At 49.2% G+C, this 25,834-nt stretch overlaps 1 long non-coding RNA gene across 1 annotated transcript in view; it reads left to right on the forward strand.

The window, feature by feature from the left end:
- The first annotated feature begins 16,085 nt into the window (after positions 1 to 16,085).
- The window catches only part of LOC102408954, a 46,823-nt gene continuing 37,074 nt past the window's right edge, over positions 16,086 to 25,834 (forward strand). The window contains exon 1 of the long non-coding RNA XR_006551991.2: positions 16,086 to 16,256. This is a non-coding gene — a long non-coding RNA (uncharacterized LOC102408954). The remainder of the gene's footprint in view (positions 16,257 to 25,834) is intronic.

Here is a 25,834-nt window from a genome sequence, read left to right on the forward strand (position 1 = left end):
GAGCCTCTCAGAGGCATCACTCAGCTCTTATCTACCTCTGGGCTCTCTGTCAGAGGGGAAGTTTCCTACGAGGAAACTGAGGCTGTGAAAGGAAGCTGTTTACTCATGTGGATAAGCTGGAAGAGCCCAGGTTTCTTTCCAAGATGCTGTGCAGGCTATTTTCTGGTCCATGATCAGAGAGGTGGGTGGTGGAAGACCCCATTCCAGGCTACCTGGGTGGGAAACTGTAGGTGCCTGGGGCCTGCAAGAGGGGAAAATGGACAAGAGAGCCAATGTGCCCGCCTGGGCCTGAATCATCCAGACAGGGAGGGCAGGCCTCCAGGAGATGGATGGGCCAGGGCTTAAATTAAGTGATCAGATGTGAAGGTGAGTGAGAGGGAGGGGCCAAGTTTGACTTTCAGGTAGCCTTTGGATACAGGAGTGTAAGAATTTGTGGATAAGAGGAGGGGATCACAGATCAGATTCTGGAAATGCTCATAGGCAAGGATGGAAGGATGTCATAGGCAAGGTATGTAAGGACCTCTAGACAACACCTGTGGCATCAGCCACAACCTCTGACCCTATGATGTGGTCATGGACTGAGCTAGCCAAAGTACAGCCCTGGGGTTGGATTATGGGATTTGAATCCTGGCTCTAGTGTAGCTTACTGTGACTTTGGTAAGTTACTTAACTCCTATGAGTCTGTTTCATTTTCTGTAAAAGGGGGATGATTAGAAATGACCTCCTAGGGACTTGCCCGGTGGTCCAGTGGTTAAGATTCAATGCTGCCAATGCAGGGGGCACAGGTTTGATCCCTGGTTAGGGAACTAAGATCCCACGTGCTGAGCGGTGCAGCCAAAAGATTAAATAGATAAATAAATAACCTCCTAGCATGTTGTTGTGAAGGTCAAATGAAGTTGAACAGGTCAGTGGTGGAACACAGTAAGAGCTCTGTAAATAATGACCATTATTATTGGCTGTTTCTTATGCTGGACGGCTGACTCCACTTGTCTTGGCATCCTCTCCCCTATTTCAGTCTCTTCCGTGCCACCAGGACTGGATACCCAAGTTGTCCGTCACAGGTGCTCTAAGCCTCTCCGTATTTCAGAAACACCCTCGTCCCTGAAGCATCCTCTCTGGTCCTTTTGGGAAACTGGCAGAGAGTTGTGAGTTATCATGTTCCTCCAATGAGATGCCACTTGAATTTTTACTGTACCTTCAGTGCCTTGACCCACAGCTATGGCTAATGATGGGAATGTTGAACAGGGCTAGCGAGTCAGGGCAGCTATTTGGGGGGGCAAAGGAGTCTTTCTGGTGCTGTCCAACCAACACATTCAGAAGATGTCTACCTTGTCTTCTTGTATAGGCACCTGTAATGAGTATAGAGCTCAGACTGCGAGAATCTGGAACCTCTCACTTGGGATTAAGTGGGAGTAAGGAACTAAAAGCTTTTTTTTTTTTTTTTTTTTTTTAACCTGGGGGCCTTTTGGTGAGATCTGCAGTCATGGACATGAATTTGAGTAAACTCCAGGAGTTGGCGATGGACAGGGAGGCCTGGCGTACTGCAGTCCATGGGGTCGCAAAGAGTTGGACATGACTGAGCGACTGAACTGAACTGAAGTCTTCTCAGTAAGACCAGGGTGCTCTGGCATTATTCCATTTCTCTCCCTTTCTCCTCCTTCTAGAAGGCAGGGAACTAATGGACAACTGCCTGACATTTGGCCTCACAGTAAATGGAAGGGAGGAAGGAGAAAGCCATCATGCAAGGATCAGAAAGCCCTGGTCTGGTTCTTATTTTAACTAGGTGTCCTCTAAGGCTTACTTTTAACTTACTGGGCAAGCAAATTCCTTTCTCTGAGCTTCAGTTGCCTATGACATGGGGACGGAATTGACTCCCTTAGCAAACCAAGCATTTAAACCAATATGCTCACTTCTTGATGCAGAAATTGAAAGCCAGACTGCAGAAAGAGCTTGCCTAAGGTCATGAAGCCAGAGTTTGGCTGCGAAGCTGGGTCATGTGGTAGTACTTAGGTAAGTGTTGCAAGAGGGTGAAGGATGTGAGGGATTGGTAAGGGAATGCATTTGTCAGACCTGACTATTTGCTTAGGTTCTCAGAGCCATGGAAAGAAAGGAAAATCCTCCTCTGCTGAATCATTTACTGCAACACTTTCAAAGCCAGTGGGGATTCCTGGAGGAGCCTGGAAGGCTCAGAAAACTTGAAGTGTGTACGTGTCTTGGGGGGAGGTCACATGCCCTGATCACACATAGGATGCCAGCTGCCTTTGGAGCTCTTCTCAGTGACTTCCTGCAACTCAGGTCTCAACTCAGCTGCAAAATGAATGAACTGCTCATCTCACCAGCACAGAGCACATTTGGGCCAAACTCCTCACTCAGTTTTATGGGGCCAATACATCTGCAGAATCACTTACCCATCACTCTGCAGACGGAATGCATTATTTCGGAAAAGTTTCTTTTCCCCTTTCCCCCCCCAAAACTTTTATTCCCTAACGGAAATGGTTTATCAACATCTTTAAAAAACCACTCAGATCTTCTTGGCAACCCCTGATATCATAAAAGTGGCAGTGCGAATGCAAATGAATTGAAGGGCATTAAAAAACCCTCTTGCTTTGGCAGCTGAAGTGTAGAAGGGCCAGATGATGGATAGCGCATGACTTTCTGCTGAGCGATTTTGCTCTTTTTACGGCTGCCAATGGCTGATGTATTTCATCTTTTGTTTCCTTTACTGCCGCTTAAGCAACCACCCTCAGGCTGGGGGTAGGTCCCTGGGCACCCACTTCATCTTGCCCCCTGGGGAGGGTTGTAGCCAGCTGTTTTGCACTTACTGCCTGATTCAGGGAAAGCATGGGCTGGCCCAGCTGGATGGGGCCCTGGAGGGGAGTGCCCTTCCCATGATTGCTGAGCTCAGTGGAAAAGACGGCTGAACAGGCGAAAATCCTCTCCACTCTCCTGGGGAGACACGTGCCCCCTTCTAGCTCACCTGTGTTTATCAAGGCTTGTTGCACGCCAGGCTTGTGCATGCCAAGCACAGTGAGGCTGCCAAGAGGTGACAGTCACCACCCTCCCTTTGTTGATTTTACCATCATATTGAGGAAGAAAGTCACGCCCAGAGGGTGATACACGTATATGTGCACACAGCAAAACTTCCCCCGGGCAACCACACTTATACGCATGTATGAGGGCACATGCTCACATTTACCTACACACTAGCACAAACACACATGGAAACACAACCACCCACACAAGTATAAGTGCACACACCTGAGTGGACACAGAAACCTGCGTATATTTGCACTTATGCACACCCAAACAAAAATACATGTTCCTGCACACCCGCTGATGCAGAAGATAAGTGATAAAACGATGCATGATCTGAAGACAGAATGTGCAGACAGATGAGAAAGAATTCTGGGATGTCGCTGTGGACATAATGTTGATGTAGGAAAATTGCCTTTAATTTCTTATGAGCTGTGTGATCTTGCTCAAGTTTCTTAACCTCTCTGAGCACCAGTTGCCTTATTTGAAAGTGAAGCCCTTCCAGATACAAGAGCTTAGAACTTTGTGAAATCAGAAGTTCAGAAGGCAGTGTGGGGTTGCAGTGATAATAGTCATAACCAGAGTAATAGTAATAATAGAATAATAATGTGTGTGTGTGTGTGTGTGTGTGTGTGCATGCATGTGCGCTCACTTAGTCATGTCCAACTCTTTGTGAGCCCATGGACTGTAGCCTGAGAGGCTCCTCTGCCTGTAAGATTTCTTAGGCAAGAATACTGGAGTGGGTTGCCATTTCCTTCCCCAGGGGATCTTCTTGACCCAGGGATCGAACTTGTGTCTTCTGCATTGGCACATGGATTTTTTTTTTACCAACTGAGCACCCTGGGAAGCCTTAAGATAATAATAGATAACCTATATCCAGCACTTACTATTGCTATACATCATCTCTTCATCCTTGCAACAATCTTAAGAGATGAGTACAATTATTAGCTACATTTAATAGGTGAGAAAACCATGGTTCAGGCAGATAAGAAGCGCAGTGAAAGTGAAGTCACTCAGTCGTGTCCGACTCTTTGTGACCCTGTGGACTGTAGCCCACCAGGCTCCTCTGTCCATGAAATTCTCCAGGCAAGAATCCTGGAGTGGGTAGCCATTCTCTTCTCCAGGAGATCGAACCTGGGTCTGCTTTGCAGGCAGATTCTTTACTCTCTGAGCCACCAGGGAAGCCCAGGGTCACCGCAAACAGCGGCAGAGTCTGTATTTGAAGTCTGCCGGCTCGGCTGTAAGGCCTACACCTCTGTCTCTGTTTTTGTTTCGTTGCTCAGTCGTGTCTGATTCTTTGCGACCCCATGGACGGCAGCACACCAGGCTTCCCTGTCCTTCCCGATCCCCTGGAGTTTGTTCAAAGTCATGTTCATTGAGTCTGTAATGCCATCCAACTGTCTCTGTCTACCTTGCCCATGTGCTGAGTTGGACTCATGTGGGGCCCAAGAGGCAGGAGAGGAAGGACACACACTCCCTGTCCTTGGAGGCTCTCAGTCCTGCGGGGAGGCAGCCACATGCTGGGAACCACAGCAAGCAAGCAAGGCGTGTCGCTTGATGCTGCGGAACTTGGGTTCCTAGGGACTCTCCTCTGCGTGCTTGGGATGGCTTTTGCTCGTGACTCTTGTGGGTCTGGCAGCTCAGTCCAGCCCTGAGGGAGTGCCATTGGATGGAGTTTCTCTGGGTTGGGTGGGAGTGTGTCCAGATAATGAGATTCCAGTTGACTTGAGAAGCTAGAGCTCTTCTGGTTATGTGTTGCCTGTGTCTCTGTGTCTCCCGAAGGACGCAGGGTGACTTCCTCTGTCCTGGCCCAGGCCTGAGCTGGGATCTCTATAGCTCATTGTGATGGCTTTGGGCTAATTAGGAAAAGAACTTTTCTCCTGAGGACTGCAGCCCTGTACTAGGGTTGGCATCGAGTGGGGTGATCAGATGTCCTCATGGAGCTCTTCCCTGTTACTGGGGAAGGAGGGTTGTAGGGTCTTTCATCAGCCTCTCAGGAGAGGGTTTCCCCTCACTCTGGGGTGGCCTGTAAAGATGGGGCAGGGGCTGCGAGGATTGGACCACCAAACCACAACAACAACAGAGCTATTCAAGATCACGCATCGAGGGACAAGTGGCAGGGATAGGATCTGCATGCAAGTCTGGCTGATTCTAAAGGTTGGACACCAACCACGCACTGCACTGTGTCCCCAAACCTGCCCTGAGCACCCATAATGTGCTTGTGGGATAAGTGGGGCTGTAGGACAGAGGAAGTCGGAGGACGCAGAGAGTATGAGCAGACGGGAAAATGGAGCAAAGGTGCATGCACTGGAGTCAAGGAGAAGAAGTTTATCTGATGGCACTTGGTAGGGATGAATTGCTTCCAGGGGCAAGGTCGACTCTCTGCCTTCCTTAAGCCCTTGACCTTCGTTCAGTTCAGCTTTAGACCTGTGACCTCCCTGAAGGCAGGAGCCTCTGTCCCCTAGGCCCCAGGCACCCAGAGGCTTTCAGTACAGTTTATAAAATGAACATGTCCCTCCCCAGCCGCAGGCCCCTGGAACTGCAGCCCCTCCAGCTGTGCCTCCTGTCTTCCTCCCATTGGAGTCTGTGCAGCTCCAGCTTGTCCCCATCCTCCCTGTCTGATGGGGTCCTCACTCTTTTCAAGGACTGGGGATGGGGGGAGGGTCTAACTCACCTCCGAGGGTCCTTCCGGAATCCTTTCCCTTTACGTCCCATAGCTATCTCTTGCTCTCTGAAGGCCCCCACTCTTCTAGACTGTATTGTTGTTGCTGAATTGCTAAGTCGTGTCCAGTTCTTTGAGACGCCAGGCTTCCCTGTCCTTCACTGTCTCCCAGAGTCTGCTCAGACTCATGTCCATTGAATCAGTGATGTCATCCAACCATCTCATCCTCTGTCATCCCCTTCTCCTCCTGCCTTCAGTCTTTTCCAGCATCAGGGTCTTTTCCAATGAGTTGGCTCTTCACATTAGGTGGCCAAAGTATCGGAGCTTCAGCTTCAGCATCAGAGTCCTTCCAGTGAATATTCAGGGTTAATTTCCTTGAGGATTGACTGGTTTGATCTTTCTGTCCAAGGGACTCTCAAGAATCTTCTCCAGCACCATAATATGGGCCATCATGAGGCCCTGCCGTATGCCCTGAGGACCCCGGAAAGAGGGCCCCCACCCTATTCCCTGGGCCACATAGGTAGATTTGTCTGGAGCACCCTAGTGCTGGGCTGGGGCCTCCAGGGAAGGAAGGCATGGCTGTGGTCGGGGCTCCCGCCCTGGTCTGGGGTGGAGCTGTTGGGTGCTCCCCACCAGACTCTGAGTCCTGCCTTAGGCTGGTGTGTTCAGGGCAAAGCCTGCCAGGACAAGGGGATTGTCAGGAGCACCCCGACTGCTCTTTCAGCGGCTGTCACCAGCGCCGTGTCTTGGGATTCTCTCTGCCCTCATTTTCCTTGACCCTCGCTGAAGCTGGGCAAAGCTGGTGGTTCCCTGTCCTCAGGCTCAGTAACCCTCCCTTAGCTACCAACAGGGTGATAGCAGCTTGCCAGTTGTCCCTTATGTCTTCCACCTGCCGGTCCCTACAACCTTCTGGGCTCGTGGTCTCTTTCCGGCGGCCTCTCCACAGCCCTCTGACCACTGCTCAGAGACCCTCCAATCTGGATGCCCCGCCTCCATTAGGCTGTCTGCCTTTTAAAACATCCGCTGGGGTGAAATTCACATAACACAGAACCAGCTGTTTTAAAGCACGCGGTTCAGCGGTGTTTAGTACAGTCACAGGTTGTGCCGCCACCGCCTTGATCTAATTCCAAATCACTTTCACCAAAGAAAAGGGTTTTCTCTATCACCTAAAGGTTTTCCAAAGAAAACCTCATACCATTTAGCAGTACACCCCATTCGCCCCTCTTCCCAGCCCTCGATAACCACCCATCTGTGTTCTCTCTCCATGGTTTTACCTCCTCTGGATATTTCATATAATTGGAACCATTCGAGATGTGACTTCGTGACTGGCTTTTTTGGCGAAGTGTAATAGTTTTGAGGTCCATACATGTTGTAGCCTGTATCAGTTCTTCATGCCTTTCTGTGGATGAATATATTCTATTGTATGCATCTACCACAATTTGTTTATCCACTCCTCGGCTGATGGACATTTGGGTGTTTCCATCTTTTGGCTATTGTGAATAGTGCTGCTATTTGTGAACAAATATTTGCTTGAGTCCCTGTTTTCAGCCTTTTGGGGTATATACCTAGGAGTGGAATTGCTGAGTCAGGTGGGACCTGTTTAACCTTCTGAGTATCTGCCAAGGTGTTTTCCATTTTATATTCCTACCAGTGATGTATGCGTGCCTTCTTTTCGTATAGATCTGACTTGTCAGTTCCATCTGAAACTCACCTGGAGTGCCTCATTGCTGTGGTGGTTTTCCAGCACCTGCCTGAAGAACTAGACATTCAATATGTAAAACGGGTGAAACAGTCAAGGAGCAGCTTGGGCAGTGCAGGGACGGGGGCCATAGCCCAGCCGCCTGCCATCCTCTCACTCTGCACAGCCAGGTCAGAACCTCTGCAAAGCTCTAGAGCCAGCCTGCATCTTCTATGGGAGCAGGAACTGCAGCTGAGAGAGGGACTTGGTGATGGTCTCACAGTGTTAGTGGCAGGGCCAGGACTGGAACCCACACCTTCTGGCTCTCTATGAAGGACTCTGCTTTTATGTATTTACTAGTTTGTTTGTTCTTATTTTTGACTGTGCTGGGCTTTCTCTGGTTGCGGTGCATGGATTTCTCACTGCGGTGGCTTCTCTTCTTGTGGAGCACAGGCTAATTTAGTTCGAGGGCTTAGTAGTTATGGTGTATGGGCTTAGTTGCCCTGTGGCATGTGGAATCTTCCCAGACCAGGGATGGAATGTATGGGCCCTGTAGTGGCAGGATTCCTAACCGCTGGACCACCAGGGAAGTTCTGTTTTTTTTTTAAGGAAAAATATTGCAAGTGATATGTACTTAGGATTATAAAATTCAAACACTAAAGAAAAAATAAAGTACAAAATGAAAGTTTCTCCATCTCTGTTTCCTGCAGAAACAATCAATGTCAGCCAATGTCAAAAGTTTGATTATGTCATAGTGGTGGGCGGGTAAAGGAGAGGGGCGTAGAAAACTTTTTCTGTTTTATTGTAGTCTGTGTTTTCTTCAGCATGTAACTGATCAGTATCTTGTCAATATAGTCAGTTGATCGATTGGAAAAAAAAAAGTTTGTTGATGGCCTTCCAGGTTGCTTTTGCCCACCTGTGGGCACGCACACACACACTCACTCCCCCTCTTTCTCCTCCTCTCTCTCTGATATACACTCACACACACACACACCTACTCACCTGTGTACTCATACACCCCTACATGGATTTTTTGTTTGCTTGTTTGTTTTCACACAAATAGGACAATATGAGACTTACTGTTCTGTGGTTTGCTTGCTTTCTTTGGGAGCTCCTGAAGTCTAGAAGGACCAAGCACTTGCCTTGGAGAACTTACACTGGGTGAGTCGTGCCATGGAAAGATGGAAGTCCCATGATCACATTTCTGTGCCCAAAGAAGGGAACATGGGCTTAGGGACTCTGAGGGCCAGGACTGAATTTACTGGTGCAGGTGGTATTCCAAGCCAGTGGTGGTGGGGAGTGGGGTGCTGAGCACAGGCTTCCCAAAGGTGACAAGTGAGCTGAGCTAGACCACAAGGCCTGTGTCAGGGAGGTGGGGGGACATTGGGCTGAAAGAAGGGGCCAAGCTGTGGGGGACTTTGGATGCCAAGGAGAGGAAACAGCAAGCTATCCACCAGGTGATGGAAAGCTACTGGGAGAGAGAAATGGAAGTGAGATATATATTTTTAAATTATTCATTTATTTGGCTGTGCCAGATGTTAATTGCGGCACTCAGGATCTTTTGGGATCTTTAGTAGCAGCATGCAAACTCATAGTTATGGTACATGCAATCTAGTTCCCCGACTAGGGATCAAACCCAGGCCCCCTGCATCGGGAGCATGGAGTCTTAACCAGTGGACCTCCAGGGAAGCCCTGAGGTGGTACTTCTGGAAGAAGGAAGATTAGCCGCTGCTGTGCACGAGCGTTCTTGTGCACTGTGTGCTTGTGTGAACACTTGCACTGGAAGGGGCAGAGTGCTGCCTGGAAGCTTGGATGGCACTAGCAGGAAGGAGCTGGTGGGAGACTGTGGCCCCAGAAATGTGATGGATAGGAGTGGACGTGATGGATGGCCTGGGCAGACTTCGAGTGACTGGAGAGAGAACCTGGAGGACACTTCTAAATTGAAGGCCAGTTGGTGGCAGGGAATACGAAAAACCAGAGAGGTGTAAGGACTTGACCTTATGTAAACAGGAACAAGTTTGGGAGACTAGGAACTGAAGATCAGGACGTGGTGGAGTCTTAGGGTTGTGGGGTGGAGAGGCGTAGGGGGCTCTGGATTTGTATGCCCAGCTGGAGGATAAGGCAAGATTTGTTAACTGCCCCTAACATCAGATCAATCCTCTGGAAAAGGAAGTGGCAACCCACTCCAGTGTTCTTGCCTGGAGAATTTCATGGACAGAGGAGCCTGGTGGGCTACAGTCCATGGGGCTGCAAGGAGTCGGACATGACCGAGAGACTTAGCATGCGCACACATACACACACACACATCAGATCACATCTCCGGGATTCTCAAAGGGGCAGGGCCAAGACTGGCTGACTTGCGATGCCTCTGCCTGCCCACCTTCTCCCTCCCACTCCACTTTCCCTTCTCTCTGCTCTGCCCTCCGAGGAACACCAGCCTGTCCTCAGCATCAGAACTGGACCAAGTCGAGAGATCCTGGGCCGCAGGAGAGGCCAAAGTGTCACTGGTTTCGGTTGCAGGGTCTGTTTCACGATTCTCTGCTGCTGCTGCTAAGTCGCTTCAGTCGTGTCCGACTCTGTGCGACCCCATAGACAGCAGCCCACCAGGCTCTGCTGTCCCTGGGATTCTCCAGGCATGTTGTCCAAAATGTAGGTAAAGGAGAAAAGAGAGAAGAAAAAAAGCCCAAAGCCTCAAACATTTATGTAATAAATTGCTGAGAAAGAGGCAGCGGCAAGGGAAGAAGAGACAGGAGAACTGAGAGCCAGGAGAACAAGGGTAAGAAGCTTCAGATTTGGAGCATGTGAGGCTCTGGGGAAAGGAAGAGAAAAGAGGAAAGAGCTTTTTAAGAGTCTTCAGGGTCTGAACTGGATCCCTTTTACAATGCTTTGAGAGATTCAGGTAAAGATTGGAATTCTTTTTTAATTGCTTTTGGCTGCCAGACTGTGTTGCTTTGAATGTAGAACCAAGGCAGGACTGGGCCACTTGGGGCAGAGGAATTCATCTGGATTGCATAAGAAATACTTTCCCCTCCCCTTCTTCACATTTTGTTTCTGAAATGGGGATGCATGTGAAACTGATGTTTGTACTTCATTAGTGAATTAAAGACAGAATTTAGGATTAATGGTGTCAGAGAAAGTAGGAAACCTAATAGTTAGCATCTTGTTTGAAGGAATAGAAACCTGTTCAACGTAGCTCTGTCATAATGGGAACTCTGCTCTAAGGATGCTGAGTGTCTCCTGGAGGGATGCAGCTGGTCCTCAGGATAGGACCAGAACTGTCGGCTGGAGCTCCACCAGCATCTCTCTCTATCTCTGTTCCTTGCTGTGAACCCCCGTCTCGGTCTTTTTTCCCTCCTCTGCAGACCAGCTTCTTTTGTGTCTCTGGTCCACACGGCAGAGAAGTTGGCCCCTGCCACTCTGGAGGTCACATGGAGCAAAGCCAACACTTCAGAAGGAGCTGAATGCCCCTCTGCTCCAACTGGAAAAATTTTTTAGAAAAGTATTAATAACATTAGTTTTATTTTTCTTTATTAACTGACCACAGATAATTTTACCTTTTAATTTTGAATTACATATAGGAAGGGCATTGTACATTTTCATCCTTGGGGATACTAGTGTATCTTTTTTTTAAAAAATTATTTTTAATTGGAGGATAATTGCATCATAATGTTGTGTTGGTTTCTGCCATACAACAGTGTGAATCATCTCTCAGTATACTTATATCCTCTCTTTCTTGAGCCTCCCTCCTCCCCTAACCTCCTTCCCATACCTACTCTCTCCTCCCCACTACGTGCCCCAAATTCATGTGGAATGATTCCAATTGGCCCTGGCAGGGTGACATTCACCCCAACACCCTGCTAACACTGACTTGTGGCTGGTGGAGTGGAGGGAGAATCATGGTTGCTGCCCACGTGTCTGCAAGGAGCCCCTAGCAGCCCAGGGGCGGATGGCGAAGTGCAGTTCCCAGAGACCAAGTGGGTTGGGCTGACAACCTAGAAGTGGTTCTTAGCAGGTATCTCCCCTTTTGAGTGTTTAATTACTATACCAATTCAAGAGTGACTATAAAAATCTGATTTCCCTCGTATTTCAAGACACAGGAAAATCCCCTGTGTCCATTGGCTACTCTGGAGGTATCCCAGGAGGGAAAGGGAAGAACAGAGCATCCTTTTTCTGCTCTGGACTGTAGCTTCTCCCCTGAGCTGGGCCAGCCCTGCTCCCTCGCAGACAGGAGGGATTGAAGCTTCACACTCTCAGGCTTCTCTGAGCCCTCTTCTTCTCCATGAAGCTCCTGTGCTTTGTTCTGGCAAATAGACCCCCACCAGACCCCATCGTGGGAACTGCTGGGCCCTGAAGCTTATCCAGGAAGGCCTTTGTTCCTGTACTCCCTGCCCAGTCTCAGTGCCAGGGCACTGGCCCCAGGCCCCAGGGGTCTTGTTGATGCACCCGTTTCCTGGGTCTTTGCAGCCCTGGTTCTGGCACCTCCAGCTGTGGGCATCAGAGGGTCATGGTGGTGCTAGGTGAAGGTGAAAGCCACTCAGTTGTGTCCAGCTCTTTGCGACCCCATAGACTATACAGTCCATGGAATTCTCCAGGCCAGAATACTGGAGTGGGTAGCCTTTCCCTTCTCCAGGGGATCTTCCCAACCCAGGGATTGAACCCAGGTCTCCTTCATTGCAGGAGGATTCTTTACCAGCTGAACCACAAGGGAAGCTCAAGAATACTGGAGTGGGTAGCCTATCCCTTCTCCAGCGGATCTTTCCAACCCAGAAATCGAACTAGGGTCTGCTGCATTGCAGGCGGATTCTTTACCAACTGAGCTATCAGGGAAGCCCATGGTGGTTCTGGCAGGCGGTAATTTCTTCATGGGTGAACCTAAACAATTGTTCGGGCAGTCACAGGCAAGGGGCAAAAGCTCCAGCCTCAGTGAACCTATTCAGAATTTTGCAATCTAAAAACCTGGAAAGCATACAGTTTCATTTCAAAAAACATGAGAATAATAACCTCTAATAGGCTTTCATGATTATTTCACAAATAGATTTTGTTCTTATCATTTAGTTTATATTACCCCCTTAATCCTCACAACCATTTCAAAAAGTGTCCTGGTGTTATCAGCCCCACTTCAAAGATGAGGAAACTGAGTCACAGAGCATTCGGGTAACTCACCCAGAGTCAGCCTCGCTCCAGAGCCCATGATCCTAACCAGCATGTCTCTGTAATTCCTGTAAATTTTGTGTCATTTCCAAAAAAACAAAATTTATTTTGAATTTTATAGTGGGAGAGAGGAATGGTAACCAAATCTTCATTTTTTTAAGGGCATCTAGAGATTTAACCCCACCTTGACCTTCTTTACTTTGAGCTGATCTGTCAGTTTCAGTTAGGGGACCTATGGGTCCTACCTCTTGCTGCATGCATTTAGAACTTTTCTGATAGGTCCTGAGGTCAGGCTGGCCTCTGATATTTCCTGAATAATGCCGACAGATCATGCTTCACTGAGATGGGTGGGCACTGGGCCTACTGGGCCCGACAGGTGGGTGGGTGGTGGTGTGGTGGACACCTGGGGTCTGAGCCCTTCTGACTGACCACCCCTCCCTGGCTGGAGAGACAGCCAGCCGTGGCTTGGAGGAGTGCAGGCCCTGCTCCTGCTCATTGCTCTGCGCTGGCTCGGCTCCCTCCTGACAGCCCGGGGCTGGTGGCAGATGGCTCAGCCTCTCCCTCGCAGAGCCCAGGAGGCCTCCACACATCAAAAACAGACTTGACTCCAGGCTTTGGTGGGATGTGGGGCGGGCATCTGCGGGAGGGGCACTGCACAGCCGGGGCTCGTGTGTTTATTAAACACCTCCAGAACCAGCTGCTGTGCCTGGCTTCTGAGTAGAGGAAGCTCGGAGGCCAGGAAGACAGGCGTGAGTCCTGGCTGCCCCAACCTGGCAAGACTTTACTGGAGAGTCAGCCCTGACCTTAATGCCTCCTCTGAGCCATGGGGACAGCTGTCCCTGAGGATGCGGGGAGAGGGCGAGAGCTGTACCCAGTAGGAATAATAATGGTGATGAAGGTGATCATAACAGCTGAAACTTACTGAATGCTGACCACGTACTAAACTCTTAGTGCTAAGCAGTTATACATGTATCATTCACTCCACAAATATTTATTGAGCATTTGTACCATGTCAGGCACTGTTTGAGGTGTCTGGGATAATGATACAACCAAACATCATCGTGTTTAATGTAAGTCAGCGCCGTTCTAAGCCATCTATGTATAATGTATTATTTAATTCTCACAACAACCCCGAAGGTAAGTACTATTATCTCCATTTTACAGATGTCAAGATGTGAGCCGCAGAGAGGTTGAATAATTTATGTGAGGTCACACTGCCAAATAGGTAGTAGAGCCAGGATGTGAATTCAGCAAGCTGAGCTCTGGAGTGGGTGCTCTTAAACCTCGCAGCGAATGTGGAGAAAGCAGCCCTCAAGGATCTGACAGCCAGAGTGGGAGAGGACATGCATTAAACAGTTGTGTATATATATATATACACACACATACACACACATAGTGTGTTTTCTGGTTACTGTAAATTCTGTGAAGGAAATAAATTAACATACTAGGATAGGGATTAACCCAGAGAGAGATTACTTTTGATAATGTGATCAGAACATTTAATCTTCCCCAGAACCTTCTGGTGGGTTGTTTGCTTCCCATTTCCCAGATGAGTATGGTGAGGCAAGCTTGGAGAGATTAAACAGGGAGCTGGAGTTGGGTTGCAAAGGGACCCAATTTTAAGAAACTGGTCTCTAATACCTGCACTCTTTTTTGGGGGGGCGCTTTTTAAAAATTTTTTTAAATATTTTTTTTGGTGTATAGTTGATTTGTGTTAGTTTCAGGTGTATGGCAAAGTAAATCGGTTATACGTGTACATATATCCCCTCTTTTTTAGACTTTTTTCCCCATATAGGTCATTACAGAGTACAGTTTCTTGTGCATAATACCCGTCCTCTTGAGCTCTGCTCTGAGGCTCCTTGCACTGCGTTTTGGCCAGAAAGGAGGGGTTTTGCTCATCATAGGGCTTGAGGTGGCAGGGTCTTTGGGTCTCTCCTTGAGGATCTGACCCGGCTCTTTGTTCTGAGGCATCACGGGGACATTGTGCCCATGACTGGTTGTCAGCCTGCAGGGGCCGGTATGTGGCCTGTATCCCACATGCACATGCGTGCCTACACTCACTCGCGGGGATTGTATGTCTGCCTCCCTCCCTGCAGCCTCCTGCTCACACAGACCATCCTGACCTTTTATTAGGTGACTTCATAATTGATTGCAATGTCCCAGGTGCTTTCTCCTAACTCCAGGGTGATTATGACAATTATGATGATTATTAAGTAAAGGAGAGAGAGAGGGAGAGGAAGAGGGCTGGGGGCTGGGAGTCACCCAGTGGTTCTGTCATTAAGCCACATTGTATGAGATTGTTCGCCTTCAAAAGGCAGCTGTGAAAAGGAGAGAGTGTCTTTAAAAAAAAAAAAGCCCATTATTCAGGCGGCGCAGGGCGCAAGAGGCTGGCGGGAGGACCATGGGGTGTAATTAGGGTAGTGACAGCCGGAATAACACGGTGTCTCGGCTGCGGTGCCGCCTCTCCTGTGGGGGGAGGGGCGTGGGGCGGGGACAGGTAGTGTCTGGGAGGTTCTGGAGCCTTGCCAGGAGCGACGGGGTCCTTTGGTGAGCAGGGTGACCTGGGATTGAGCAGAAGGGACCTGGAGCGAGGGGCTGCCAGAGCTATTTATCTCCACAGCGGGGGAGGGGGCCGCTTATTTTTGGATGTGTTTTATGACGGCTCGACGCCCCTTCCAGGCTTTTCGCGCCTTCCCACCCCAACTGGGAGTTGGCAAAGGAAAGCCAATTGTGTGGAACAGAGGATGCAGATAAATAATTTCCTAGCCTCCTCCACCCAGGAGGTCCCTGGCTGTTGCATTGTACAAGGAGGGAGGGCGGCAGCCTTCTGCTGGCCTGCAGGCCCCCTGATGGCTGGTGCTTATCTGCAGGGCTTACTTCAGCCCTTCTCCCAACCACCCGTGGGATTCAGCAGTGTCTGCAGGGCAGGTGGAAATGCTCAACGCCCCAAACCCTTCCAACCTACAGCACAACAGTGGTCCACGAGTCAGAGTCACTCTTCATTCTAGTCCCTCCTCTTCATTCCAACAGAGGGTGCCCCTCTAGAGCAGAGTTGAGCGGTGGTCTTCCAGCCCCTGCTCGCACACCCCCAGATGGGGGAACTTAGCTCTATTTTCACTTTCATGCATTGGAGAAGGAAATGGCAACCCATTCCAGTGTTCTTGCCTGGAGAATCCCATAGATGGAGGAGCCTGGTGGGCTGCCGTCTATGGGGTCGCATAGAGTCGGACACGACTGAAGCGACTTAGCAGCAACAGCAGCAGCAGCTCTCCTTAGGCTCCGGAGACCAACCGTCTGTTTGAATCCCGCTGTTTGTTACCAGTGTGACCTTGGGTAGGTTCTGTCACCTCTTTGTGCCAGTTTTCCCACCTGTGACATAAGGATAATGACCGCCCTTATGCTGCAGGATTAAACAGGCTACTTGATATAAAGGGCTTAACCCAGTGCCTGGCGCACAGTTGAAGCCTCCCCGAGTGTTCTCTGGGGACAGCTCAGGCTGACTTTCCTGGAAGAAAGTCCTATTGTTATAGGAAGCCAGAATCTGGCACTTTCTCTATTGATGCTAACTTTGTATCCTAGGGCCATGTGGTGGTTTTATTCTTCCTGAATTCATTTGTGAGTGCCCATCTGGCTGCCAGGCATGGTACTGGGCATGAGACGTGTGTGCAGAGAGGGGCAGGTGGGATTCCTGGACGCCAGAGCTCATGCTTCTCCTGGTCACCTCCTCTGCAGGTACGGATGCTGGTCTGTACATGGCCAGTAGGGAGGGACCAGACAGGACCACAACCCCCAAGTTGAGAGCAAGTGGGGGAGGCATAGGGTGTTTGGGGTGGGAGAGGCAGTCAGGGCTCTAGGCCTGGGGCTTTGTTCCCCCTCTGGGGCAGCTAGGAGAGGGGTCCACAGCACCCCACACTCCCCAGGAACTCAGGTAGCCATAGAAGGACTGTTGACGATGAAAGAGGCCAAATGTCTCCACACCCCTGGTTCAACCCTCGTTGCTGAGAACGTGCTAACTGCTCTGAGCACTTCTCAGCTGATGGAGCCAGGGGTCACCGCTGCCCACCAAAGGGGGCTTTAATGTTATTATGACTCTTTTTTTGACTCTGACAGGCAAAGTCAGAACCTCTGTTTCCTGGAACTCCTTGCGCTGTTGTTTAGATAAGTTTAAATGAGCTGTGATTAAGCTAATTTTGAGGTAATTAACTTGGGGAAGGAATCCTTCACTTCTTAAAATTCTAAGTGACTGTTCATTATAAGAGGGAGCCCTTGCAAAGGAGCTACGCGGCTTTCAGGAGCCCCGCTTAATTAAAACATACGGAACTCAGCCACAGAGCAAGAGTTTACCGTCATTAATGAAAAATGAATATTCTTTATCTAATTACATGGCATAATTAATTGCTGTCTCCAACCACAGAGACGGGGAGGGGGCAGAGGAAGCCATAGGCTCCTGTTCCAACAGACTCAGCGAGGGTTCAAGCCTGATTCTAGGGTCCTCTGGAAGTCCCTTCAAAGCCCGGTGCTCAGGGAGACCCCAGTCCAGGGTGCAGAAGGGCCAGGCAGAGAGTGACTCCTCACAGCAGTGGGTGTTGACACCTGCTGGATCCCAGTAGGTCTCTTTTGTGGCAGTTTGAGCCCACATCAGCCATCCAGGGTCCTACTTGGAGATTCAACAAGTTTAATGAGTGCCTACTACGTGCTTAATTGTCAGTAAAACAGACTGAAGTCTTGCCCTTAGGAAGCATGTAGGTTTGAATCGTGGTTCTGCTGTTTACTAGCTGTGGGGCGCTTTGGGCAAGTTCCTTGACCTTCTGTGCCTCAATTTTCTCATCTGCAAAATGGGCTTAACAGTAGTGTTTATCTCATAGGGTTGCTATGAGGATTAAATGAGTTAGTATTCATGAAACACTTAGAATAGTGCCTGGTAGATATACATGCTCTGTAACAAGTGTTAAAGTAAACAAAAAAGGACACAAGTTAGGATGTAACAGGACAACAGCACGGGAGGAGGACTGGTGTTAGACTTGGTGTTCAGACAGAGGTGGGGGAAGGGGACGTGACTTCTTGGCCCTCTTCCTCTTCCCTCGCCTCACAGCTTTGCTGTTGCCACGAGGTCCTCATGTATATTCTGCTGTCTCTACCTTCATCTCCATTTTCCTCCTGGGGACTTCCTAGGTCACCCTTACTAGGATTTGCCCCCCGAGAACCCCCAGCACATTTCACCAGGCAGGGGGTGCTGTCAAGACGCCAGCTCTCTACAGGTGAGGCAATCACAGAGAGTACCTGATGCAGGTCTTGGAGATGTTCCCATCCAGCTCGTTTTACCAATGAGGAGACTGAGGCCCAAGAGACACTGTGAGGTGGCTGGCTGCGGGGCCTGGAGACCAGGTTTTCTGACCTGCATCCTAGCCTCTTGCTCCCCACCCGGAAGTCAGTCAGTGTCTGGCCTTGGCTCAGCCTGCCAGGGCCATCAGTCCCCTGGGCCCAGGGCAGTTCCTTTGTTTGGGGCCTGGTGGAATCTGCCTTGTCCCTCGGTTCAGCGTGAGCTCAGGCTCAAGGCGCTTTCCAAGAAGTTCATTTTCTTCCTGATACTCTCTCTCTTTCCATCTCTTCCTGTCTTTGTCTCGTCTGCACAGAGGAAGTGACTGGGGTTAGAAAGATGAATAGGGCCCTGCCCCTTCTGGGTAGGGGCGGCCAATCTAGTCCGATTCTCTGCATCGCTGGGGACCACCAGACCCCACACCTGGCTCACCTTGGGTTAATCCAGTTTTGGGAGGAGGAATGGCACTGCTTTTGCTGGTCACTACCAGCTATGGGCACTGGCTCCAGGTCGCACCCATATCTCACCCCAGGCAGAGCAGTAGGGAGCCAGCTGCCTCCAGGCTGGCACCTGCTTGTTCCCTGCCCACCCCAGCTTCTCCACAATGGACGTTCTCAGGGTGATGGCTGCTCCCTTCGGACGAGGCGTCCCTGGCCTGCCAGGCCACCACTTTGGGGCTTTGCCCACTTGTCCCCGGCTCTCGTAGGGAAAGTGGTTTTGGCCTGGGAGCTCTGAGAGCAAACGGAGGGGCCAGGAGGCTTCCTGCTGAGCTAAGCTGATCACACTCTGGATACAATTTTTATTTAATCTCTAAAATGTTTTGACACTGTCTTTGGAAAAGAGGGAGTAGTGGCCCTGGGGAGGGGCTGGGCAACGAGAGAGCAAAGAGAGTTTCAGGCAGGGACTTAGGGGAATAAACCAGACGATAGCGCTGGTGAAGAGGCTCGTGGGAAAATGTTGTTGGCTGTTGGCTGCCCCCAGGAACCGCTGCTCCAGAAGGTAATTGGGAATGCCCCCAGTGTTTTGGAAAGTTCTGTGTTCTGCCCTTTCTGGGGAGCCCAAGCCTTCCCAGGGGATGATTCTCTGGGACCAGGTCTCAGACAGGCCAGGAGGGAACTGGAGAGCGAGTACCCCAGTGGCTGGGGCGCAGAAATGATGCCAGGAGAGGACATCTGGGTGGCTCTGGGTTTTCCCTGGGAGGGCAGCCGCCTCGGGGGCTGGGCGCCTCCCTGAGACGGCACTTTCATAGCCCAGGCTCATCCCCAAAGCCACGGCCACTTTCATGCTCCAGTTACTGCAGAAAATGCATGAATTTATTTCTGCAAAGCTAGCCTGCAACAAAAGGCATTATATTGGCTGGAAGGAGAAACCCCGTCTAAGCAGGAAAGGTGGGCGTCACCAGTTTCTGGACCCCGGAGACCTCAGTTTATTGTGAACTGGCTGCAGCCAGAGACCAGGGCTGAACCAGCCTCTCTGGTTTCCTGTCAGCTCCAGCTTCTCCTTAATTTGATGATTCTTGAGATAGCGGGGGAGCTCTTAGCTTCCTTCTCACAAGGGCAGGTTTGAGTGAAACCCAATCGACTTCTAGCATAGCTTCAATCACCTGTCTGAAAGGCTTGATTTAACTCTCTGGTCAGGAAGATGGGATTCAATCAATGTTCATCCAAGAAAGCACATTCTCCCTAAAAAGTTACTTTGCATGTTATTAAGTAATAGCAACACCTCCCATCTCCCGGGGAGCCCCACGTTGCATCTGGAGAAGAGGCACAGTGTCGCACTGGGAACTTGTGACTTATCTTGGCAGTTTCATTTGGATCCATTTTGCAGCTCTGTTGGCAGATGGCACATGTGGCATCTGACTTTCCCCGAGGCAGAAGGAGCAGACGCTGGTGTCAGGAGTGGGGAGAACGCTGGTCAGGAACTAAGGTGGCTTTAATAAAATAGGTGCAAACACCGGACTGACCGTGGGATGCTCCCCTTGGGAGACACATCCCTGGCTTTGGAGTTGACCAGAGTGAGGTCTGAATCCTGGCTCTGCTTGTTCCTGGCCGTGGGGTCTAAGACACATGGATTTGCCTTGCTCAGCTCAGCCACCTTCCCTTTTTGGAAGGTTGGTGATCGGTCAACTTCATTTTTGTATATTGAATGCCCGGTGCAGAGAAGATAACTCATTAATTTGTTGAACAAATAACATTTAAAAATTTTGTTTATTTTTGGCTGTGCTGGGTCCTTGTTGCTGCTTGCCAGCTTTCTCTAGCTGCTTTCTCTTTCTTTGTTGTGGTTCGTGGGCTTCTCATGGTGGTGGCTTCTCTTGTTGCAGAGCACAGGCTCTAGGCACGTGGACTCAGTAGTTGTAGCTCCTGGGCTTAGCTGTCCTGCGGCACGTGGGATTATTCCGGACTAGTGATTGAACCCTTGTCCCTTGCCTTGGCAGGTGGATTCTTATCCACTGTACCTCCAGGGAAGTCCCAATAAAAGTTTTATAGAAAAGAAATTTGTCGAGCTCAGAAACGTTAATTGCTTTGGTCAGAGATATGAACTGTGAGCGTAAGTAATGCTATGACATGCATACCAGGGGCCGGCAGACTACAGCCTGAAAGCCGAAGCTGCCTGTTTTTGTAAGCTTTTGCCCATTGTTGTCTGTGGCTGCTTTCAGGCCACAAAAGCAGAGCTGAGAAGTAGTTACAACAGGAGCTATAGGGCTCTCAGAGCCTGAAATAGTTACTTACCTTGTCCTTCACAGAAAAAGAAAATTAAAAAATGGCCAACCTTTGGCGTAGACCAGTGGTTCCCAAACTTCAGCCTGCTGCAGGATCATCTAAAGAGCTTGTTAAAATGCAGATTGCTGGGTCCCACTCCTAGGGACCCTAGGTTTACTACGTCTCTGTCAAGGCCTGAGTTCGTGCATGCAAAGTCGCTTCAGTCGTATCCGACTCTGTGTGACTCTATGGACTGTAACCCACCAGGCTCCTCTGTCTGTGAGATTCTCTAAGCAAGAATACTGAAGTGGGTGGCCATGCCCTTCTCCAGGGGATCTCCCTGACCCAGGGATTGACCTGTGTCTCTTATGTCTCCTGCATTGGCAGGCAGGTTCTCTACCACTAGCGCCACCTGGGAAGCCTTGAGCAGATTTATTTTCTCTTTTGCCCTCTGCCATCATCATGAGAAATACACATCTGGGCTGACCTGCTGGTCCAATAGAGTCAACACAAATCTTCTGAGTCAGCTGACTACAGACATGTGATGGTACATTATTACTGCTTTAGCCCATGGTGCTTTGGGGTGGTTTGTTATGTGGTAGTAACTGACTGATACAACAGTGTCAACAAGTTTGAGCCTTATTCTAAGTATAATTGGATGTCACTGAAAGTTTTAAACTAGAAGAGTGACAAGATCTGATTCATTATTTTAAGCCATCTCTCTGGCTGCTGTGAGGAAGGGGAGGTATGTGGAGGAATCAGCAGACTCCTGGGAGCTCGGCCCTGGCAAGGGGGAGGTGCTCAGGAACTGTTGCTAGCCTCCCCCAGGCTGGAGTGAATCTCATCCTTCCCTATGCTCCCCCAATACTCTCTTTGGGCCCTTCTTACCGGTGACTTAGCAGGGTTAGTTGCTCAGTTGTGTCTGACTCTATGTGACCCCATGGACTATATAGCCCACGAGGCTCTTCTGTCCATGGAATTCTCTAGGCAAGAATATTGGAGTGGGTAGCCATTTCCAGAGTTACCTGACCCAGGTAACTATGCTTTTTATGGGGCTTTCCAAGTGGTGCTAGTGGTAAAGAACCTGCCGGCCAATGCAGGAGACATGGGTTTTATCCCTGGGTCAAGAAGATCCCCTGGAGGAGGGCATGGCAACCCACTGCTGTATCCTTGCCTGGAGAATCCCAAGGACAGAGGAGCCTGGTGGGCTTTGTCCATAGGTTGCAAAGAGTCGGACACGACTGAATTGACTGAGCATGTACATGTGTATTATAATCCCACCGTTAGGCTATGGGATTCTTTATTTTTAAAAAAACATTGTTTACTTATTTGACCACATCAGGTCTTAGTTGAGGCCTGAGGGATCTTTTGTTGCAGCATGCAGACTCTCTAGTTGTGGCACACAGGCTCAGTAGTTGCAGTGCTTGGGCTTAGTTGCTCCAAAGCATGTGGGATTTTAGTTCCCTGACCAGGGATCGAAACTATGTCCCCTGCATTGCAAGACAGATTCTTAACCACAGGGCCATCAGGTAAGTCCCTAGATTGTGGGATTCTTGAGGTCAGGGACCTGGCCTGACCCTTCTATAGTCTCTTGGACCTCTGGACCCCGCATAGACTCAGCTCAGAGCTGAAGTCAATAACTGCTCTAAAATGAATTAATATAGAAGCTCTTTCTGCGGCTGCTACCAGGTGGATTTTCACTTCAGTGGTCTCTAACGGATTCCCATGTCTAAGTGACTTCTGCAGGTCACGTGTGGCTTTCTTTAAAACCTCATCGGCAAACAGGGATTGCTTGAATGGCTTCCCTCGAGTCCCAGGACGTGTGGAAGTCAGCACCGTAGAGAGAATGCTGTGAGCTGATGCCAAGGAGCAACTCCAGTAGCAAGGCCTGAGGAGCTTGGAAAGAAAACCAGCTAGAGCCTGTTTGCAAACCTTTCCTGGTTTGCAAACATGAGTGCGCCCACTGTGGTGGGGAAGACCTGTTCTATGTGGATGTTACCGAACATGTTTTACCTTCAGAATCTCTGGGGGTGGGAGAGAGAACCAGTGCCTCTGTACACACTCCAACTTCAACAAGAAAATCTACTTTCTTTGATTAATCTTGACCACCCTGCTTCTCACAGTGTTTACCCAAGAGGTTCAGAGTATTTAACCAGCAGGTTTTATGACTTGTCCCAGGATTATGTCCCAAAGGAGCAGGCCAAGACTGGGGAGAGACTCTGGGTCTTTCTATCGCTAGAACTTTTACAAAAAGACAAAGGTTCTAGTATGTTAGCTGGTCTGGCTCCAAGAGAAACATTCTCCAAGTGGGCTCTGTTTGCCTTTCTGTTTCAGAAAATGATTTTTAGCTAATTCAGTAGTTCACCTGAGTGTACCAGAACTTACTTAACATCTAATATATACATTTCTGGTTGGGTAGCTATGAAGATAAAGATGCCCACATGCAGTTCCTACCTCAATGATATTAAGCTTGGGAAGGGGATAAGATCATTGTTTAGAGTGGTCATTTGACTCAAGTCAGTTTCTTTGACAAGGTTAAGCAGGGACTAGATCTGTTTATCTCTAGTGTTGTATTACCAATGCCTAATACTGTCTGGCAGCACACAGTAGGTACTCACTAAAATTTGTTTTATAATTGAGGTACACTTTACATAGAGTAAAATGCACAGATCTTGCAGGTACATTCTGATCAGTTTTGGCAAATATGTAGCCCCACGCAACCAACAGCTTCATCAAGATCTACAGCTGTGCTGTCCTGTAGAAATGTAATACGAGCCACATAGGTGATTTAAAATTTTCTGGTAGCCTTATGAAAAAAGTAAACAAAAAGCCAGGTGAAATTAATTTTAATACCATATTTACTTAACCCAGCATATCCAAAATATTATCATTTTGATATGTCATCAATATAAAAATTCATTAATGAAATCTTTTATATTCTTTTGCTCATCTTAAGTCTTTGGAAACCAGGCTGCATTTTACGCTTGCAGCACATTTCACTTCAGATGAGCCCTGTTTCAAGTGCTCAGGAGGCACAGGGGGCAGTGGCCTCCGTGGTGCCAGGCATAGAACTAGGACCTTTGCGTCACCTCAGAAAACTTCATGCTCTGCCTGCCCCTTCCCGTCAAGTGCCCTTGTTCCCTAAGCCACCACTCTTCTTCTTCTTTAAAGTGTTTTATTTATTTGGTTTTGTTGGGGGCTGGCTGTGGCACGTAGGATCTTTTGTTGAGGTGCATGGACTTTCTAGCTGGGGCTCACGGGCTCCAGAGTGTGTGTGCTCAGTAGCTGAGGTGCGTGGGGTTAGTCGCTCTGTACCACGTGGGATTTTAGTTCCCCGACCAGAGACTGAGCCCTCCTCTCCTGCATCGCAAAGTGGATTCATGACCACCGGACCACCAGGGAAGTCCCCACAGCCACCATTCTGCTTTCTATCGCCACAGTTTAATTTTGCCTGTTTTAAGCCCGTATTTGTTGCTTTTGTTGTTCAGTCACAGTCGTGTCCAACTCTTTTGTGACCCCATGGACTGTAGCCCGCCAGGCTCTTCTGTCCGTGGTAATTTTCTGGCCAAGATTGCTGGAATGGGTTCCTGTTTCCTCCTCCAGGGGATCTTCCCAACCCAGGGACTGAACCTACATATCTGTGTGTCCTGCACTGCAGGCAAATTCTTTACTGCTGGGCCACCAGGGAAACCCTATATAAAGAGAACTCAAAAAATACATATTCTTGCACTTGGTTTCTTTAACTCACACTATTTTGGGGATCCATGGTGTTGTAGATCCAATAATTTGTTCCTTTTTACTGCTCAGTGCTGTTCTCTTGTACACACAGGCCGTGCTTGTTTATCCACCCTCAGTAAATATTTGATTTTGAATAAATGTTGGTATGCCAGGGCGAGGTACATAAAGAGCTCCCCAAAGGACAAAATGTAAGGATTTGGGGCTGCAGGATGATAGTAGTTCAGGAGAGTGGCCTTAGGATAGTGTCCTGGAGGAGGGGACATCTGAGTTGGACTTGGTAGAACACTTAGAGTTTGGATAGGTGAAAAGGGAGATGGGGAGCCATTTCAAATGGAGGAAATGCCTGGAGGTGGGTCGTAGGAGCTGTTTGGTCAATGAAAGTCTGGGGGAATTAAGGTGGTCTGGGGCCAGACTTGGAGGGTCTTGAAAGTCACTGCAAAGGAGCCTTACAGGAAAATGGATCAGTAGCTACTTTGGGAGCAGGAGCATAACCAGAGGTCAGAAAGATTTTTCTGGAAGATGAGATGCTTGACGGTGATTTTTTTTTTTTTTTTTTAACTTTTGGCTGTGCTGGATTTTCATTGCAGTGTGCTGGCTTCTCTTGTTGTGGCACATGGGTTTAGTTGCTCCACAGTATGTGGGGTCTTAGTTTCACCACCAGGGACTGAATCTGCATCCCCTGCTTTGGAAGGTGGATTCTCAACCCCTGGACCAGCAGGGAAGTCCCTTGAAGGGTGATCTTTTCTCCTGTGCCCCTCGAAAGCCCCATATGCCTGTACCTACTTGTCTCCTTGTCTTCATCTCCTTGTTCCCTCTGTCTGGACTATTCTCACCATTCCCACTCCAAGCATCTCCCAGCAGAAAAGTTCCTGTCACTTTGCAAGGCCCTCATCCCTATGACATCGTTCCCTCCCTGTCAATCCCCACGTTCATGTTTCCCCATCACAGCCTTGCATTAACCAGCAGCTGCATTTACATGGCCCATACATCAGGCTGAGCCTGTCCCTGGTGAAAAGGTGTGCGTGCCCGGGAGGACCATTCATCATACCTGCCCAGCTGCTGGAGGCTTCCCTGGGCTCCCGATGCATTAGGCCAGAGCTCTCACAAACATCCCAGGTTCACCCCATCCCTGAGAGGGGAGGACATCCAGGTAGTCTCTGGTTTTGGAAAATGGCCTGGATGTTTCCTCACTCATGCTATGATGTCTCTGTAACATCACAGATGATGCCACTTGGGCAGGGAGATGCTATGGGTCACACCATCAAATCTGATTAAATTCATCTTCAATCAATCATGTTGATGTATCCAGAGTCAAACCAAAAGCCTGAATATATCTGGTCTCATTTTCTTCTCACATCAACCTGATGGGCTTGGAATAGCTCTGCCCACTTCAGCAATTAAGAAAAGGAGCTCTGACTTGTCCAGGTTTACTGATACCACAGAAAAAGTGACAGAACCAGGGTCTGGATTTCGAGTCTCCTGACTCCAACTCCAGTGCTCACTGCACAAAGGCAGGCTGCCCAGTGGGTGTCTTCCTGGCCTCATGCTTAGTTCCT

Source organism: Bubalus bubalis, chromosome 6, assembly GCF_019923935.1.
Source record: "Bubalus bubalis isolate 160015118507 breed Murrah chromosome 6, NDDB_SH_1, whole genome shotgun sequence".
Classification (NCBI taxonomy): Eukaryota; Metazoa; Chordata; class Mammalia; order Artiodactyla; family Bovidae; genus Bubalus; species Bubalus bubalis.